The sequence below is a fragment of the Piliocolobus tephrosceles genome, chromosome 2 (genome assembly GCF_002776525.5).
Source record: "Piliocolobus tephrosceles isolate RC106 chromosome 2, ASM277652v3, whole genome shotgun sequence".
Classification (NCBI taxonomy): domain Eukaryota; kingdom Metazoa; phylum Chordata; class Mammalia; order Primates; family Cercopithecidae; genus Piliocolobus; species Piliocolobus tephrosceles.
Window position 1 is genome coordinate 86,628,771 of NC_045435.1, and position 18,713 is coordinate 86,647,483.

The 18,713-nt window shown below is 47.3% G+C and overlaps 1 long non-coding RNA gene across 1 annotated transcript in view; it reads right to left on the reverse strand.

The window, feature by feature from the left end:
• LOC113219893 overlaps positions 1-16,522 on the reverse strand; it is a 66,713-nt gene extending 50,191 nt beyond the window's left edge. The window contains exon 1 of the long non-coding RNA XR_003306869.2: positions 15,730-16,522. This is a non-coding gene — a long non-coding RNA (uncharacterized LOC113219893). The remainder of the gene's footprint in view (positions 1-15,729) is intronic.
• Between the last annotated feature and the right edge of the window lie 2,191 nt (positions 16,523-18,713).

Consider the following 18,713-nt stretch of genomic DNA (forward strand, 5'->3'; position numbering starts at 1 on the left):
TTTTTTTTTTTGAGACGGAGTCTCGCTCTGTTGCCCAGGCTGGAGCGCAGTGGCCCGATCTCAGCTCACTGCAAACTCCGCCTCCCGGGTTCACGCCATTCTCCTGCCTCAGCCTCCCGAGTAGCTGGGATTACAGGCGCCCGCCACCTCGCCCGGCTAGTTTTTTTTGCATTTTTTAGTAGAGACGGGGTTTCACCGTGTTAGCCAGGATGGTCTCGATCTCCTGACCTCGTGATCCACCCGTCTCGGCCTCCCAAAGTGCTGGGATTACAGGCTTGAGCCACCGCGCCCGGCCACCCAGCTAATTTTTGTATTTTTAGTACAGACAAGGTTTCACCATGTTGTCCAGGCTGGACTCAAACTCTGAACCTCAGGTGATCCATCCGCCTCAGCCTCCCAAAGGGCTATGATTACAGGCGTGAGCCACTGCGCCCAGCCTAGGATAATTTTTTTTTTTTTTTTTTGAGATGGAGTCTCGCTCTGTCGCCCGGGCTGGAGTGCAGTGGCTGGATCTCAGCTCACTGCAAGCTCCGCCTCCCGGGTTTACGCCATTCTCCTGCCTCAGCCTCCCAAGTAGCTGGGACTACAGGCGCCAGCCACCTCGCCCGGCTAGCTTTTCGTATTTTTTAGTAGAGACAGGGTTTCACCGTGTTAGCCAGGATGGTCTCGAACTCCTGACCTCGTGATCCGCCCGTCTCAGCCTCCCAAAGTGCTGAGATTACAGGCTTGAGCCACCACGCGCGGCCGAGGATACATTTTTTTAAAAACAGGGCTGGGCCGGGCGCGGTGGCTCATGCCTGTAATCCCAGCTATTCGGGAGGCTAAGGCAGGAGAATTGCTTGAACCTGGGAGGCAAAGGTTGCAGTGAGCCAGGATCATGCCACTGCACTCCAGCCTGGGCAACGAGAGCAAAACTTCATTTCTATATATATATACACACACACATATATATATACACACACACATATATATAAAATAAAGCGTAAATGCACATCAACAGAGACCCCGTATCTACAAAAACTACGAAAATTAACTGGGTGTGGTAGCAGGTGTCTGTAGTCCCAAATACTGCAGTGGTTGAGGCAGGAGGATCCCGAGGCTTGATCCCAGGAGGCAGAGGCTGCTTAAGCCAAGATCACACCACTGCACTCCAGCCTGGGCAACAGAGCGAGACTCAGTCTCAAAACAAAAAGAAAACAAAAGACACTATGCAACTCTAAGAATAAATAAAGTAGTTATGTTAATTGATACAGGATAAGCTATTAACGTATTAAGTTTTAAAAACATGTGCAAGGCAAGGCGCAGTGGCTCACGCCTGTAATCTCAGCACTTTGGGAGGCTGAGGCGGGTGAATCACAAGATCAGGAGATCGAGACCATCCTGGCTAACATGGTGAAACCCCATCTCTACTAAAAATACAAAACAATTAGCCGGGCGTGGCGGAGTGTGCCTGTAGTCCCAGCTGCTACGGAAGCTGAGGCAGGAGAATGGTGTGAACCTGGGAGGCGGAGCTTGCAGTGCGCCGAGATCACGCCACAGCACTCCAGCCTGGGTGACAGAGCAAGACTCCATCTCAAAAAAAAAAAAAAAAAAAAGGTGTGCAAAATATTTGCAACCCAGTAGTATCTGAGCAAAACAGAAAAGAATATATACAACAAAGTTAGAGGACTGACACTTCCCAATTCCAAAACTCACCACAAAGCTACAGTAATCAAGACAGTGTGGCACTGACATAGTATAGACATACAGACCAAGAAAACAGAATTAAGAGTCTATACATAGGCCAGACACAGTGGCTCACACCTGTAATTCCAATACTTTGGGAGGCTGAGGCACGAGGATGGCTTGAGCCCAGAAGTTTGAGAACATCCTGGGCAAAATACTGAGACCTTGTCTCTACAATTTTTTTTTTTTTCTGAGACCTTATCTCACTCTGTCACCCAAGCTGGAGTGCAGTGGCACATTCTCAGCTCACTGTAACCACTGCCTCCCTGGCTCAAGTCATCCTCCCACCTCAGCCTCCTCAGTAGCTGGGACTACAAACATGCACGACCATGCTCGGCTAATTTTTTTGTGTATTTCTGGTAGATACAGGGTTTCGTCATGTTGCCCGCGCTGGTCTCAAACTCCTGATTCAGGCGATTACCCCGCCTCCACCTCACAAAGTACTGGGATTACAGGTCTGAGCCACCCCGCCCAGCCTATAAAATTTTTTTTTTAATTAGCCAGGTCCAGCTGGGCGTGGTGGCGCACGCTTGTAAGCCCAGCACTTTGGGAGGCTGATGCGGGCAGATTATCTGAGGTCAGGAATTCAAGACCAGGTAGGCCAACATGGTGAAACCTCATCTCTACTAAAAATACAAAAATTAGCCAGGCATGGTGGCACATGCCTGTAATCCCAGCTACTCAGGAGGCTGTGGCAGGAGGATCACTCGAACCCAGAAGGCAGAGGTTGCAGTGAGCCGAGAATGTGTCACTGCACTGCAGCCTGGGCGACAGAGTGAGACTGTCTCAAAAAAATAAATAAATAAATAAAAGGCTGGGTACAGTGGCTCACACCTGGTATCCCAGCACTTTGGGAGGCTGAGGCAGGCAGATCACAAGGTCAAGAGATCGAGACCAGCCTGGCCAACGTGGTGAAATCCCATCTCTACTCAGAATACAAAAATTAGCTGGGTGTGGTAGCACACGCCTGTAGTCCCAGCTACTTAGGAGGCTGAGGGAGGAGAATCGCTTGAACCTGGGAGGGGGAGTTTGCAGTTAGCCAAGATCGCTCCACTCTAGGACGGGGCAAGCCTCCATCTCAAAAAAAAAAAAAAAAAAAAAATTAGCAAGGTGTGATGGTACACCCCTGTGGTCCCAGTTACTTGGGAGGCTAAAGTGGGAGGATCACTTGAGCATGGCAGTTTCAGCCTGCAGTAAGCCATGATTGTACCACTGCACTCCAGCCTGGGCAACAGAGCAAGACCCTGTCTCAAAAAAAAAAAAAGAAAAGAAAAAAAGGTAAGCTGGGCACATCGGCTCATGCCTATAATCACAGCACTTTTTGAGGCCAAGGTCAGAGGATCACTTGAGACCAGGAGTTCAAGACCAACCTGAGCAACACAGTAAAACCCCCATCTGTATAATTTTTTGGTTTAAATGAGAGAAAATTTGTGCAAATTACATATTTGACAAGTGACTTGTATCTAAAATATATAAAAAATGATTTCAACTCAGTAACAAAAAGAAAAATAAGCCAGGCGCAGTGGCTCACGCCTGTAATCCCAACACTTTGGGAAGCCGAGGCAGGTGGATCACCTGAGGTAGGGAGTTCGAGACCAGCCTGATCAACATGGAGAAACCCCATCTCTACCAAAAATACAAAATTAGCTGGCGTGGTGGTACATGCCTGTAATCCCAGCTACTCAGGAGGCTGAGGCAGGAGAATCACTTGAACCCGGGAGGCAGAGGTTGTGGTGAGTCGAGATGGCACCATTGTACTCTAGCCTGGGCAACAAGACTCTGTCTCCAAAAAAAAAAAAACAAATAACCTAATTTAAAATATAGTAAAGGGGCTGGGCACGGTGCTCACATCTGTAATCCCAGCACTTTAGGAGGCTGAAGTGGACAGATCACTTGAGGTCAGGAGTCTGAGACCAGCCTGGCCTGAACATGCTGAAACTCCGTCTCTACTAAAAATATAAAAATTGGGGCCAGGCGCACTGGCTCATGCCTGTAATCCCAGCACTTTGGGAGGCCAAGACGGGTGGATCACAAGGTCAAGAGATCGAGACCATCCTGACCAACACAGTGAAAACTCATCTCTACTAAAAATACAAAAATTAGTTGGGCATGGTGGCACGCACCTGTAGTCCCAGATACTTGGGAGGCTGAGGCAGGAGAATCACTTGAACCTGGGAGGCAGAGGTTGTACTGAGCCAAGATCGTGCCACTGCATTCTAGCCTGGGTGAAAGAGCAAGACTCCGTCTCAGACAAAAAAATAAAAATAAAAATAAATAATAATAATAATAATAAAGCAGGGCATGGTGGCTCACGCCTATACCCAGCACTTTGGGAGGCCGAGACAGGCAGACCACAAGATCAGGAGATCAAGACCAGCCTGACCAAAATGGTGAAACCCCGTCTCTACTAAAAGTACAAAAATTAGCCAGGCGTGGTGGCGGGCACCTGTAGTCCCAGCTACTCGGGAGGCTGAGGCAGGAGAATCACTTGAACCCAGGAGGTGGAGGTTGCAGTGAGCCGAATTTGCGCCACTGCATTCCAGCCTGGGCAAAAGGGTGAGACTCCGTCTCAAGAAAACAAAATAATAATAATAATAATAATAATAATAATAATAACTTGAGGCTGAGGCAGGAGAATTACTTGAACTTGGGAGGCAGAGGATGCAGTGAGCCAAGACTGTGCCACTGCACTCCAGCCTGGGCAACAGAGTAAGACTTCATCTCAAAATAAATAAATAAATAATAAATAAAATAAAATATAGTAAAGGCCAGGCACAGTGGCCCTTGTCTGTAATCCCAGCAATTTGGAAAGCTGAAAAAGGTGGACTGCTTGAGCTCAGGGGTTCGAGACCAGCCTGGGCAACATGGCAAAACCTTGTCTACACATACACACACACACACACACACACACACACACACACACACACAAATTAGCCAGGCGAGGTGGAACATACCTGTAGTCCCAGCTACTGAGGAGGCTGAGGTGGGAGGATTGCTTGCACCTGGGAGGCGGAGGTTGCAGTGAGCCAAGATCACACCACTGCACTCCAGCCTGGGCAACAGAGCAAGAACCCATCTCAAAAAACAAAAACAAAAAAAAAGAAATAGTAACTGCTGATTCATCCCTCACACCATCCCTGACAACCATTTTGTTTCTATGATTTTGACTACTCAAAGTGTCTCATATAAGTGAAATTATATGGTATTTGTCTTTTACATGACTGGCTTATTTCACTTAGCATAATGTCCTCAAGGTTCATCCATGTTGTAGCATATGTCAGAATTACCTTCCTTTTTAACACTGAATAATTTTCAGTTACATGTACATACCACATTTCCCTTTTCTATTCATCCATCAATGAATAGTTGGGTTGCTTCCACATTTTAGCTAATGTGAATAATGCTGTTGTGAACATGGGTAGAAATATCTCGTCGAGACTCTGTTTTTCTTTTTCTTTGTTTTCAATTATTTTGGATATATATCCAGAAGTAAAATTGCTAGATCATATGGTAATTCTATTTTTAATGTTTTGCCTTTCATTCTTTTTCCCAAAGTAAATGTTGTGGGCTACACAGGACATTCAGCTAAGAGCATCAAGGAGACACCAAGAAGCAAGGGTTACTCTGACCACCTACCCACTCCCTGGATCCAACTACAAGTTTTTAAACAGTAGCAACTTTAATATGCACTCAAGAGCTGGAATTAGTGGCTGCAAGAAGCACCCTTGCCCCCCAAGAGATCCCAATTTGAAAATTTTAAGTGTAGTCTGGGCGCAGTGGCTCATGCCTGTAATCTCAGCACTTTAGGAGACGGAGGCAGGCAGATAACACTTGAGACCAGGAATTCAAGACCAGCAAGGCCAACATGGCGAAACCCCATTTCTACTAAAAATACATAAATTAGCTGAGCGTGGTGGTATGCTCCTGTAATCCCAGCTACCCAGGAGATTGAGAATAAAATAAAATAAATAAATAAAATGGCTGGGCGCAGTGGCTCAGGCCTGTAAGCCCAGCAGTTTGAGAGGTGGGCGGATCACAAGGTCAGGAGATCAAAACCATCCTCGCGAACACGGTGAACCTTTGTCTCTACTAAAAATACAAAAAATTGGCCGATCGCCTTGGCTCATACCTGTATACCCAGCACTTTGGGAGACCAAAGTGGGCAGATCACAAGGTCATGAGATTGAAACCATCCTGGCCAACATGGTAAAACCCCGTTTCTACTAAAAACACAAAAATTTGCTGGGCGTAGTGGCAGGTGCCTGTAGTCCCAGCTACTCGGCAGGCTGAGGCAGAATTGCTTGAACCCGGTAGGTGGAGGTTGCAATGAGCTGAGATCGCGCCACTGCACTCCAGCCTCGGCGACACAATGAGACTGTGTCTCAAAAAAACAAGCAAAAAAAATAAAAATAAAAATTGTTGTCCTGAAGGATTTTCCTCTCTGGGAGAATGTACTTCAGTTAAGTTTCAAATGAAGTGTTTTCTTTGATAAAGTAAGAGGGGGTAAATAGGGGGGAGGTAAGTAAAAAGAAGAATCAACAAGACCTATTCTTTTTATTTCATAATTTTTTTATAATTCAGCAGAGCATTAACAAAAGAAGATTGAAGAATTTAAAAGGAAAAAATAAAAATAATAAATTATTTTATAATTATGGTAAAATATTTGGGTATGATCGGGTGCAGTGGCTCACACTTGTAGTCCCAGCACTTTGGGAGGCCGAGGCCAGCGAACCACGAGGTCAGGAATTTGAGACCAGCTTGGCCAACACAGTGAAACTCCATCTCTACTAAAAATACAAAAAATTAGCCAGGCATGGTGGCAGGTGCCTGTAACCCAGCTACTTGAAAGCCTGAGGCAGGAAAATTGCTTGAATCCAGGAGGTGGATGTTGCAGTGAGCCGAGATCATGCCATAGCACTCCAGCCTGGGTGACAGTGTGAGACTCCATCTCAAAAAAAAAAAAAACTGGGTATGTAAATAGTCTCACCCTGTTGCCCAGGCTGGAGTGCAATAGTGCAATCTCAGCTCACTGCAACCTCTAGCTCCTGGGTTCAAGCAATTCATTTTTTTTTTTTTCTTTTTTCTTTTTTAAGACAGGGTCTCGCTCTGTCGCCAGTCTGGAATACAGTGGCGCAATCTTGGCTCACTACAACCTCCACCTCCCAGGTTCAAGTGATCCTCCTGCCTCAGCCTCCCAAGTAGCTGAGACTACAGGTGCACGCCACAACACCCGGCTAATTTTTTGTATTTTTAGTAGAGACTGGGTTTCATCACGTTGGCCAGGATGGTCTCAATCTCTTGACCTCGTGATCTGCCTGCCTCAGCCTCCCAAAGTGCTGGGATTATAGGCGTGAGCCACCGCACCCGGTCTCAAGCAATTCTTGTGCCTCAGCCTCCTGAGCAGCTGGAATTACAGGCACACACCACACCCGCCTAATTTTTGTATTTTAGTAAAGTTGGGGTTTCAACATGTTGCCTAGGCTGGTCTTGAACTCCTGAGCACAGGCAATCTGCCTGCCTCAGCCTCCCAAAGTGCTAAGATTATAGGCGTGAGCCACCGTGCCCAGCCTATTTTAACCATTTTTAAGTGTACCATTTAGCTACAGCCATCACAACAGTGCAGTAAGGACATAAAGATAGACATAAAGACCAATCAACTGAATGGAGTGACCAGAAATAAATCCTCACATATATGGTCAATTTTCTTTTTTTTTTTTGAAACAGATTCTCACTTCTCACTCTGTCGCCCAGGCTAGAGGGCAGTGGCACGATCTCAGCTCACTGTAGCCTCCGTCTCCCAGTTTAAGTGATTCTCCTGCCTCAGCCTCCTGAGTAGCTGGGAACAGAGCCACGCACCACCATGCCCAGAGAATTTTGGTATTTTTAGTACAGACGGGATTTTGCCGTGTTGGCAAGGCTGGTCTTGAACTCCAGGCAATTAATTTTCAACAAAGGTGTCAAGAACATCCAATGGGGAAAGTACAATCTTGTTCCCAAATGGAAAATAGCACTCCGAAAACTGAATATCCACATGCATAACAATAAAGTGGGACTTACACAACAAAATATACAAAAAATTAGCTCAAAATGGATCAAAGACCCAAACACAAGAGCTAAAACTATAAAATCTTAGGGGGGAAGTTTCATGACTTTTGATTGGTAATAATTTGCAGATGAGGCACAGATTTTTTAAAAAGATGATAAATTGGACTTCATCAAAATTAAAACCTCTGTGCATCAAAGGACACTATCAACAGAGTGTAAAGATAACCACAGAGAGAAAATATTTGTAAGTCAAATATCTGACAAGGAATTAATATCTAGAGTGTATAAAGGACTCCTAAAACTCAACAACAAAAACAAAAACCTAATTTTATTTTATTTTTAGAGACTGGGTCACTCTGTCACCCAGGGTGGAGTCCAGTGGTGCAATCACAGCTCACTGTACCCTCAAACACCTGGGCTCAAGAGATCCACCTACCTCAGCCTTCCAAGCAGCTGGGACTACAGGTGTGCACCTCCACACCCAGCTCAAAAATCCCATTTTAAAATGGTCAACACAAAACCTGAATAGATACTTCTCCAAAAGAGGATATGCAAAATAGCCAATGAGAACATGAAAAGATGCTCAACATCACTTATCATCAGGGAAATGCAAATCAAAACCACAATAAGATAACACTTCACATCCACTAGGATAGCTACTGTTGGGGGGAAAAAAAAAACAGAAAATAGGCCAGGTGAGGTGGCTCACACCTGTAATCCTAGCACCTTGGGAGGCCAAGGTGGACAGATCACTTGAGGTCAGGAGTTTAAGACCAGCCTGGGCCGGGCGCGGTGGCTCAAGCCTGTAATCCTAGCACTTTGGGAGGCCGAGACGGGCGGATCACGAGGTCAGGAGATCGAGACCATCCTGGCTAACACAGTGAAACCCCGTCTCTACTGAAAAATACAAAAAACTAGCCAGGCGAGGTGGCGGGCGCCTGTAGTCCCAGCTACTCGGGAGGCTGAGGCAGGAGAATGGCGTAAACCCGGGAGGCGGAGCTTGCAGTGAGCTGAGATCCGGCCACTGCACTCCAGCCCGGGGCGACAGAGCGAGACTCCGTCTCAAAAAAAAAAAAAAAAAAAAAGACCAGCCTGGACAATATGGTGAAACCCTGTCTCTACTAAAATACAAAAATTAGCTAGGCATGGCAGCACACACCTGTAATCCCAGCTACCCGGGAGGCTGAGGCACAAGAATCTCTTCAACCTGGGAGGCAGAGGTTGCGATAAACCAAGATCATGCCACTTCACTCCAGCATGGGCAACAGATTGTGAGATTCTGTCTCAAAAATAAAGAAAATGCCGGGCCCGGTGGCTCATGCCTATAATCCCAATGCTTTGGGAGTCCGAGGCTGGCAGATCACCTGAGGTCAGGAGTTCAAGACCAGCCTGGCCAACATGGAGAAACGCCATCTCAACTAAAATGCAAAAATTAGCTGGGCGTGGCAGCGGGTACCTGTAATCCCAGCTACTCAGGAGGCAGAGGCAGGAGAATCACTTGAACCAGGGAGGCGGAGGTTGCAGTGAGTCAAGATTGTGTCACTGCACTCCAACCTGTGCAACAGAGTGAGATTTTCTGTCTCCAAAAAAAAAAAAAATGAAGAAAGAAAATAACAAATGTTGGCCAGGATGTGGAGGATGCAGAGAAACTGAACTGAAACCTGGATTATACAGTATGCTAGGACTGTCATAACAAAATACCATGGACTGGGAGGCTTAAGCCACAGAAATTATTCTCACAGCTCTGGAGGCTGGAAGTCCAAGATCAAGTTGTCAGCCTCCCCAGCAGCTGGGACTACAGGCGCACGCTGCCACACCCAGTTAATATTTTGTATTTTCAGTAGAGGCGGGGTTTCACCGAGTTAGCCAGGATGGTCTCGATCTCCTGACCTTGTGATCCACTCGCCTTGGCCTCCCAAAGTGCTGCAATTACAGATGTGAGCCACCGGGCCCGGCTCCTTGTGATACCTTCTAACTTTTTAATTTCTCTTTAAAGGTCCTATTTCCAAATACAGTCACACTGGGACTTAGGGCTTCAACACATGTATTTTCAGGGGGACACAATTCAGTCTATAACAAAATCTTTGTGCACTACTGATAGAATGTAAAATGGTGCAGCCAGTGTGGAAAACAGTAAGGCAGTTCCTCAAAAAATGACACATAAAGCCTGGGCAACCCAGCAAAATCCCACAGCTACAAAAATAAAATAAAACAATTAGCTAACCGTTGTGGCGTGCACGTGTAGTCTCAGCTACTCAAGAGGGTGAGGTGAGAGAATAGCTTGAACCGAGAAGGTCAGGGCTGCAGACAGCTGTGACTGAACCACTGCACTCCAGCCTGGACAACAAAGTAAGATGCTGTCTAAAAAAAAAAAAAAATTACACATAGAATTACCATTTGACCTGTCAACTGTCGATTCCATTTCTGAGTACATATACTCCCAAAAGAAATGAAAGTCAAGACTTGAGGCCGGGCGCGGTGGCTCAAGCCTGTAATCCCAGCACTTTGGGAGGCCGAGACGGGTGGATCACAAGGTCAGGAGATCAAGACCATCCTGGCTAACACGGTGAAACCCCGTCTCTACTAAAAATACAAAAAAAAACTAGCCGGGCGAGGTGGCGGGCGCCTGTAGTCCCAGCTACTCCGGAGGCTGAGGCAGGAGAATGGCGTGAACCCGGGAGGCGGAGCTTGCAGTGAGCTGAGATCCGGCCACTGCACTCCAGCCCGGGCGACAGAGCAAGACTCCGTCTCCAAAAAAAAAAAAAAAAAAAAGACTTGATATTTGTGGCTGGGCTCGGTGGCTCACACCTGTAATCCCACCACTTTAGGAGGCCAAGGCAGGTGGATCACCTGAGGTCAGAAGTTCAAGACCAGCCTGGCCAACATGCGAAACTCCTTCTCTACTAAAAATACAAAAATTAGCTAGGCAGGGTGGCACACATCTGTAATCCCAGCTACTCAGGAGGCTGAGGCAGGAGAATCACTTGAACCCGGGAGGCAGAAGTTGCAGTGAGTCGAGATTGCGCCACTGCACTCCAGCTCAAACGACATGAGCAACACTTAGTCTCAAAAAAAAAAAAAAAACGATATTTGTACACCAATATTCATAGCACCATTATATTCACAATAGCAAAAAGGTGGAAACAACCCAAATGTCCATCAACAGATGAATGGATAAATAAAATATGGTATATACATATAATGGAATATTACTCAGCCTTAAAAAGGAATAAAATTCTGATACATACTACAAGATGGATGAATCCTGAAGATATTATGCTAAGTAAAATAAGCCATACACAAAAGAACGAATATTATATGATTCCACTTACATGAGACACCTAGAGTAGTCAAATTCATAGAGACAGAAAGCAGAATGGTGATTGTCACGGGGTAGTGGAGGAGAGAATAGGGAGTTATTGTTCAATGGGTACAGAAACTCAGTTTGTGAAGATGAAAAAAGTTCTGAAGCTGCATTTTTATGATGGTTGCACAAGAAGAAGAATGTACTTACTACTACTAAATGGTACACTTAAAAATGGTTAAAAAGGTACAAACAAGCAAAAACCAAGAAAACACAAATGAGATACCACTTCACACCCATTAGAATGGCTATTATCAAAACAAATAAAAAACCACATATACACACACAAATTTACCAAAAGAGGAAAAACAGAAAATAAGTGTTGAGGAGGATGTGGAAAAATTGGAACCCTTGCATATTACTGGTGAGAACGTAAAATGATGCAGTCATTGAGGAAAACAGTATGGTGGTTCCTCAAAAAGCTAAACATGTAATAACCAAGTATCAACTGGGTGCAGTGGCTCATGCCTGTAATCCCAGTACCTTGAGAAGCCAAGAAGGGAAAATGGCTTGAGGCCAGGAGTTCAAGACCAGCATGGGCAACATAGGGAGACCCTGCTTCTACAAAAAAAAATAAAAATAAAAAAAATTATGGGCCAGATGTGGTGGCTCATGCCTGTAATCCCAGCACTTTGGGAGGCCAAGGCAGGAGGATCACTTGAATTCAGGAGTTCGAGACCAGCCTAGACAACAAGGCAAGACTTCATCACAAAAAATAAAAATTAAACAAACAAAAAAATGAGCTGGTTGTGGCAGCCCATGCCTGCAGTCCCAGCTACTCAAGAAGCTGAGGCGGGATGACTGCTTGAGCCCAAGAGTTCGAGGCTGCAATGAGTAATGATTGTGCCACTGAACTCCAGCCTGGGCAACAGAGCAAGACCCTGTCTCAAAAAATTATATATAATAAAATAATTAATAATAATAATAATTACCATATAGCAATTTCCCTTCTGGGTATATACCCAAAAGAATTCAAAGCAGGGACCCAAAGAGATATTTGTACACCAATGATCACAGCAGCATTATTTACAATAGTCAAAGGTAGAAACAACACAAATGTCTACTACAAATGTATTAACAAACAAAATGTGGTATACACATATACATAAAAAGGAATGAAATTCTGGGCCGGGCGCGGTGGCTCAAGCCTGTAATCCCAGCACTTTGGGAGGCCGAGATGGGCGGATCACGAGGTCAGGAGATCGAGACCATCCTGGCTAACACTGTGAAACCCCGTCTCTACTAAAAAATACAAAAAACTAGCCAGGCAAGGTAGCGGGCGCCTGTAGTCCCAGCTACTCGGGAGGCTGAGGCAGGAGAATGGCGTAAACCCGGGAGGCGGAGCTTGCAGTGAGCTGAGATCTGTCCACTGCACTCTAGCCCGGGCAACAGAGCGAGACTCCATCTCAAAAAAATAAAAATAAAAAATAAAATAATAAAAAAAAAGGAATGAAATTCTGATACACGCTCCAACATGGATCAACCTTGAAACCATTACACCAAGTGAAATAAACCAGACACAAAAAAAGGACAATACTGTATGATTCCATTTGGTATTTGCAGTAGCTAGAACAAGCACACTGAGAGAGACAAAAAGATTAGAGATTAGAAAGAGGAGGAAGGCCGGGCACGGTGGCTCAAGCCTGTAATCCCAGCACTTTGGGAGGCCGAGACGCGTGGATCACGAGGTCAGGAGATCGAGACCATCCTAGCTAACACGGTGAAACCCCGTCTCTACTAAAAAATACAAAAAATTGGCCGGGCGCGGTGGCTCAAGCCTGTAATCCCAGCACTTTGGGAGGCCGAGACGGGCGGATCACGAGGTCAGGAGATCGAGACCATCCTGGCTAACACTGTGAAACCCCGTCTCTACTAAAAAATACAAAAAACTAGCCGGGCGAGGTGGTGGGCGCCTGTAGTCCCAGCTACTCGGGAGGCTGAGGCAGGAGAATGGCGTAAACCTGGGAGGCGGAGCTTGCAGTGAGCTGAGATCCGGCCACTGCACTCCAGCCTGGGGAACAGAGCGAGACTCCGTCTCAAAAAAAAATAAAATAAAATAAAAAAAAATAAAAAAAAATAAAAAATAAAAAAAAATAAAAATAAAAAAAAATAAAAAATAAAAAATACAAAAAATTAGCCGGGCGAGATGGCGGGCGCCTGTAGTCCCAGCTACTTGGGAGGCTGAGGCAGGAGAATGGCGTAAACCCGGGAGGCGGAGCTTGTAGTGAGAGAGATTGCGCCACTGCACTCCAGCCTGGGCGACAGAGCCAGACTCCGTCTCAAAAAAAAGAAAAAGAAAGAGGAGGAAATGGGAAGTTAACTTGTTTAATGGTTACAGTTTCTTTTTTTCTTTTTTTCGAGATGGGAGTCTGGCTCTGTAGCCCAGGCTGGAGTGCAATGGCATGATCTCAGCTCACTGCAACCTCTGCCTCTCTAGTAGGTGGGGTTACAGGTGCATGCCACCATGCATGGCTAATTTTTGCATTTTTAGTAGAGATGGGGTTTCACCATGTTGGCCAAGCTGTTCTTGAACTCCTGACCTCAAGTGATCTGCCTGCCCTGGCCTCCCAAAGTGCTGGGTTTACAGGCGTGAGCCACCATGCTCATCCCTGGTTACAAAGTTTCTGTTTGAGAAAATAAAGTTTCAGAAATACTAGTGTTGCTTGTATTACATTGTGAAAGTAATTAATACCATTGAACTGTATACTTAACAATGGTTTAAAGGGCAAATTTTGTTAAAATATACATAAACATACATAAAAATATGTATTTACAATTTGTTTTATTGATTTATTTTTATTTTTATTTTTTTAGACAGAGTCTTGCTCTGTGGCCCAGGTTGGAGTGCAGTGGCATGATCTACCCTTACTACAACCTCTACCTCCCTGGCTCTAGTGATTTTCCCATCTCAGCCTCCTGAGTGGTTAGGGCTAACAGGAGTATGCCACCATGCCTGGCTAATTTTTTTTGTTTTTTTTGTAGAGACAGGGTTTCGCCATGTTGCCCAGGCTCACAGTCGAGGTAGGTGGATCACCTGAGGTCAGTAGTTAAAGACCAGCCTGGCCAACATGGCGAAACTCCACCTCTACTAAAAAAAAAAACAAAAAATTAGCTGGGCATAAGGCAAAACGCTGCCTCTACTATATTGGTTTTTGTTGAGTTTTGTGGGGGTTTTTTTGTTTTTTTGGTTTTTTTGAGATAGAGTTTTGCTCTTGTGGCCCAGGTTGGAGTGCAATGGAGCAATCTCAGCTCACCACAACCTCCGCCTCCCGGGTTCAAGTGATTCTCCTGCCTCAGCCTCCCGAGTGGCTGGGATTACAAGCATGCACCACCACGCCAGCTAATTCTGTATTTTTGGTAGGGACGGGGTTTCTCCATGTTAGTCAGGCTGGTCTCAAACTCCCTACCTCAGGTGATCCGCCCGCCTCAGCCTCTCAAGAGTGCTGGGATTACAGGTGTGAGCCACCGTGCCCGGCCCTGGCTATTTTATTTTTTGTAGAGTCGGCGTCTCGCCATGTGCCCACGCAGATCTCCAACTCCTGGGCTCAAGCAATCCTCCCACCTCAGCCTCCCAAAGTGCTGGGATTACAGGCGTGAGCCACCAGGCTCAGCCTGGTAATAGAATTCTATAAGGAAAGGTGCTACAACTACCCAGAGAGACCTGGGACCTGTCATGCAGGTTAGGTATCTAGTTAGGTGCTAGCTTCTGAGACAAGGTTCAAATTCAACTTTCGTGTTTCACCAAAATGGTAACATATTATTTAGTTACTTTCTTCACTGCCAGTCCTACCATCACGCACCAGTTCTCGATACTTCTCCTTACAGACCTCACAAATTCAGTAATGGTGACATATTTAAATCATTCACACCGGTGGCATTTCTCAATAGGAAGGTGGAAACTAGCAAGCCGAGGGCACAATCCAGGGTTCAGAAAATGAACCAGGTGACCACCTGCATGTCTACTGAACTCCTTCACTTAAATCCAGCTACTCTGACCTTCACAGGCAAACCTGGAATATGCAAAAAATACAATTATGCTCACGGTTTATGTACCCTACAAAACAGAGCTCTTCCTTTAAAAAAAAAAAAAAAAAAAAAAAAAGCATTCCCAAAGTTGAACCCATTAATCTAACGTCAATTCTAAACTAAAGAGAAAAACACCTATTTACACCGCTAATGGAATCTAAAGCGTGAATACGAGAAAACATCCTTCTCCTCCATTGCCTAACGGGCGCAGAACCCACCAGACCACCCCCCGCCTCCAGGTTCTACCGAGTCCCCGACCGGCCTCGGGGCTCTTGTGCCCTCCGATCCGGCGGAGCCTCCCTTGTGTCTGTCCAAGTCTGAGGACGAGACTACGCGCTAAGCACAAGAGGTCCCTTCCTAGTGATGCCTCAGAATTGGATCTGAAACAGGAAAACCGCAAGAAGAAAGAACCCGCTTACAGCTCCGAAGTCTACGAGCACAGAGCCGCAACCACGCGCCGGCTCCAGCCCCACAGCTGGCCGCTCCGCGGCAGGACCGGTAATCTACCGCCGCGCCGGGCCCCGCGCCGGGCCCCGCCCCGGGACCGCCATGGGCGGCGCCTCCCTCACCTCACCGTAGCTTGGTCTTCTTTCCGAGCGAGGCCGCAGCTGCCCCGAGACACCGAAGCCACAGCTTTCAGGCCGCGCGGGCCTCCGACGTCTAGAGTGGGCCCGTCTGCAGGCTCTTCCCCCGCAGGTTCTGGCACGCCCTCTCTCCAGTCCCGGGCCCCTACCTAGGCGGCGAAGCCTCCACGGCCCGCTCCTCCTTCTCCTCAGCCTCCGCCACCGAACCAGCGTCGCGGAGACCGGAACTTCCTCCGCGCGGGGCCACCGCTACCACAAAGGCGCCGCGCCGCGCCGCTGCCTTCAGCGCTCGGCCCGCCGGGAGATGAAGTACAGCTGCAGGTCCCGCAGACTCTTACTCCCGCCGTGCCCCGCGCGCAGGGGGCTTGCCTTCTGGGGTGGGGCGTAGGAGCACGCTGCCCACCTCCATCCAATAAGAAGGCGCGCTTGCCCGCCCTCCTCCTCGGGACGTGCTAGGGTTTGCGGTTGGGCCTCTCTGCTCTGTGACACCTGGTCGGTCTTCTTGTGCTTTCCTCTCAGTTTTTTGGTGGCTTGACTTTCCTGAGGTTTGCACCCTGCCAGCAGCTCGGGTAGGGCCCTGGCCTGCCTAGCTCGAGGCCTCCTTATTGTCCGTTAGTGTGAGAGAAATGGAAGGGAGCTTCTTCGGAACTAAGTTTAAGTCATCTCCAACTGATTGGAGGGGCGCGGTGGCTCACGCCTGTAATCCCAGCACTTTGGGAGGTCTCGGCGGGTGGATCACCCGAGGCCAGGAGTTCTAGACCAGCCTGGCCAACATGGTGAAACCCCATCTCTACTAAGAATACGAAAATTACCCGGGCTTGGTGGCAGGCGCCTGTAATCCCAGCTACTCGGGAGGCTGAGGCAGGAGAATCACTTAAACCCGGAAGGCAGAGATTGCAGTGAGCCGAGACTGTGCTACTGACTCCAGCCTGGGCAACAGAGCAAGACTCCGTCTCAGAAAAAAAGAAAGAAGGCCGGGCGCGGTGGCTCAAGCCTGTAATCCCAGCACTTTGGGAGGCCGAGACAGGCGGATCACGAGGTCAGGAGATCGAGACCATCCTGGCTAACATGGTGAAACCCCGTCTCTACTAAAAAATACAAAAAACTAGCCGGGTGAAGTAGCGGGCGCCTGTAGTCCCAGCTACTCGGGAGGCTGAGGCAGAAGAATGGCGTAAACTCGGGAGGCAGAGCTTGCAGTGAGCTAAGATCCGGCCACTGCACTCCAGCCCGGGCGACAGAGCAAGACTCCTCTCAAAGAAAAAAAAAAAGAAAAAGAAAAAAAGAAAAGAAAGATATCGGGCTCAGTGGTTCACGCTTCTAATCCTAGCACTTTGGAAGGCCGAGGTGGGTGGATCGCGAGGTCAGGAGTTCAAGACCAGCCTGGCCAAGATGGTGAAATCCCGTCTCAACTAAAAATACAAAAGTTAGGCTGGGCGCAGTGGCTCACGCCTGTAATCCCAGCACTTCGGGAGGCCGAGGTGAGGAGATAGAGACCATCCTGGCTAACACGGTGAAACCCCGTCTCTACTAAAAATACAAAAAAAAAAAAAAAAAATTAGTCGGGCGTGGTGGTGGGCAGCTGTAATCCCAGCATTTTGGGAGGCCAAGATGGGTGGATCACCTGAGGTCAGGAGTTCAAGACCAGCCTGACCACCATGGTGAAACTTCGTCTCTACTAAAAATACAAAAATTAGCTGGGCATGGTGGCAGGCGCCTGTAATCCCAACTGGTCGGGTGGCTGGGGCAGGAGAATCGCTTGAACCCCAGAGGTGGAGTTTGCAGTGAGGTGAGATCGCACTAGTGCGCTCCAGCCTGGGGCACAGAGCAAGACTCCATCTCAAAAAAAGCCAAAAAAAAAAAAGTTTCATCTGTGTTAAAGGTTCGACCCATAAAGGAAAAGTCACCTGGCTTCCACAGGTCTTGCTAGCTCTTGGGCAATAAATCTGGCCAAGACTGATTTGTGCAAGGTCACAGAGGAACTGGAAGGAAACTGCAAGTCAGCAATCTAGCAGCAAACGGGGCAACACAACTCGGTTTGCAGATCATTTCCAGCATCTTCAAGCTAATGTTCTTTCAATGGCCAGCTTCAAGTTCTTAGGTGTATTGTCTACATTGTTGAAAGACTTGCTAGTCTTGGCCATTTGGTGTTCCTGTCAGTGGACCCTTAGGGAAGGTAACCTGATTTTGTAGCCTAAATTCAACATTATGGGATCAAAAAAGTCTCCTGCAAGAAAAGCCCATTAAGCATTCAAAAATAAAGCAGGCTTAGGCCAGGAACGGAGGCTCACGCCTGTAATCCCAGCACTTTGGGAGGCCAAAGTGGGTGGATCATGAGGTTACAAGTACAAGACCAACTTAGCCAACATGGTGAAACCCCGTCTCTAGTAAAAATACAAAAATTAGCCAGGCATGGTGGCCTGCACCTATAATTGCAGCTACTAGAGAGGCTGAGGCGGGAGAATCACTTGAACCCGGGAGGCAGAGGTTGTAGTGAGCCAAGATCACGCCATTGCACTCCAGCTCTGGGTGATTGAACGAGACTGTCTCGAAGGCTGCGCGTGGTGGCTCACACCTGTAATCCCAGACTTTGGATGGCTGAGGCGGGCAGATCAGGGGGTCAAGAGATCGAGACCATTCTGGCCAACATAGTGAAACCCCATCTCTACTAAAAATACAAAAATTAGCTGGGCTTGGTGGCGTGTGCCTGTAGTTCCAGCTACTTGGGAAGCTGAGGCAGGAGAATCGCTTGAACCCTGGAGGCAGAGGTTGCAGTGAGCTGAGATTGTGCCATTGCACTCCAGCCTGGTGACAGAGACTCCATCTGAAAAAAAAAAAAAAAAAGATACACAATCTCTCTGGTGGTGGTAATGCTATGGAATAAAATAAGGGAGAGAAGGAGAGTGAGGAGTTGTGGGGGCGAAGTTGTAACTTTAGAGCTGTGAGGGAAGGCCTCACTGAGCTCTTGGAAT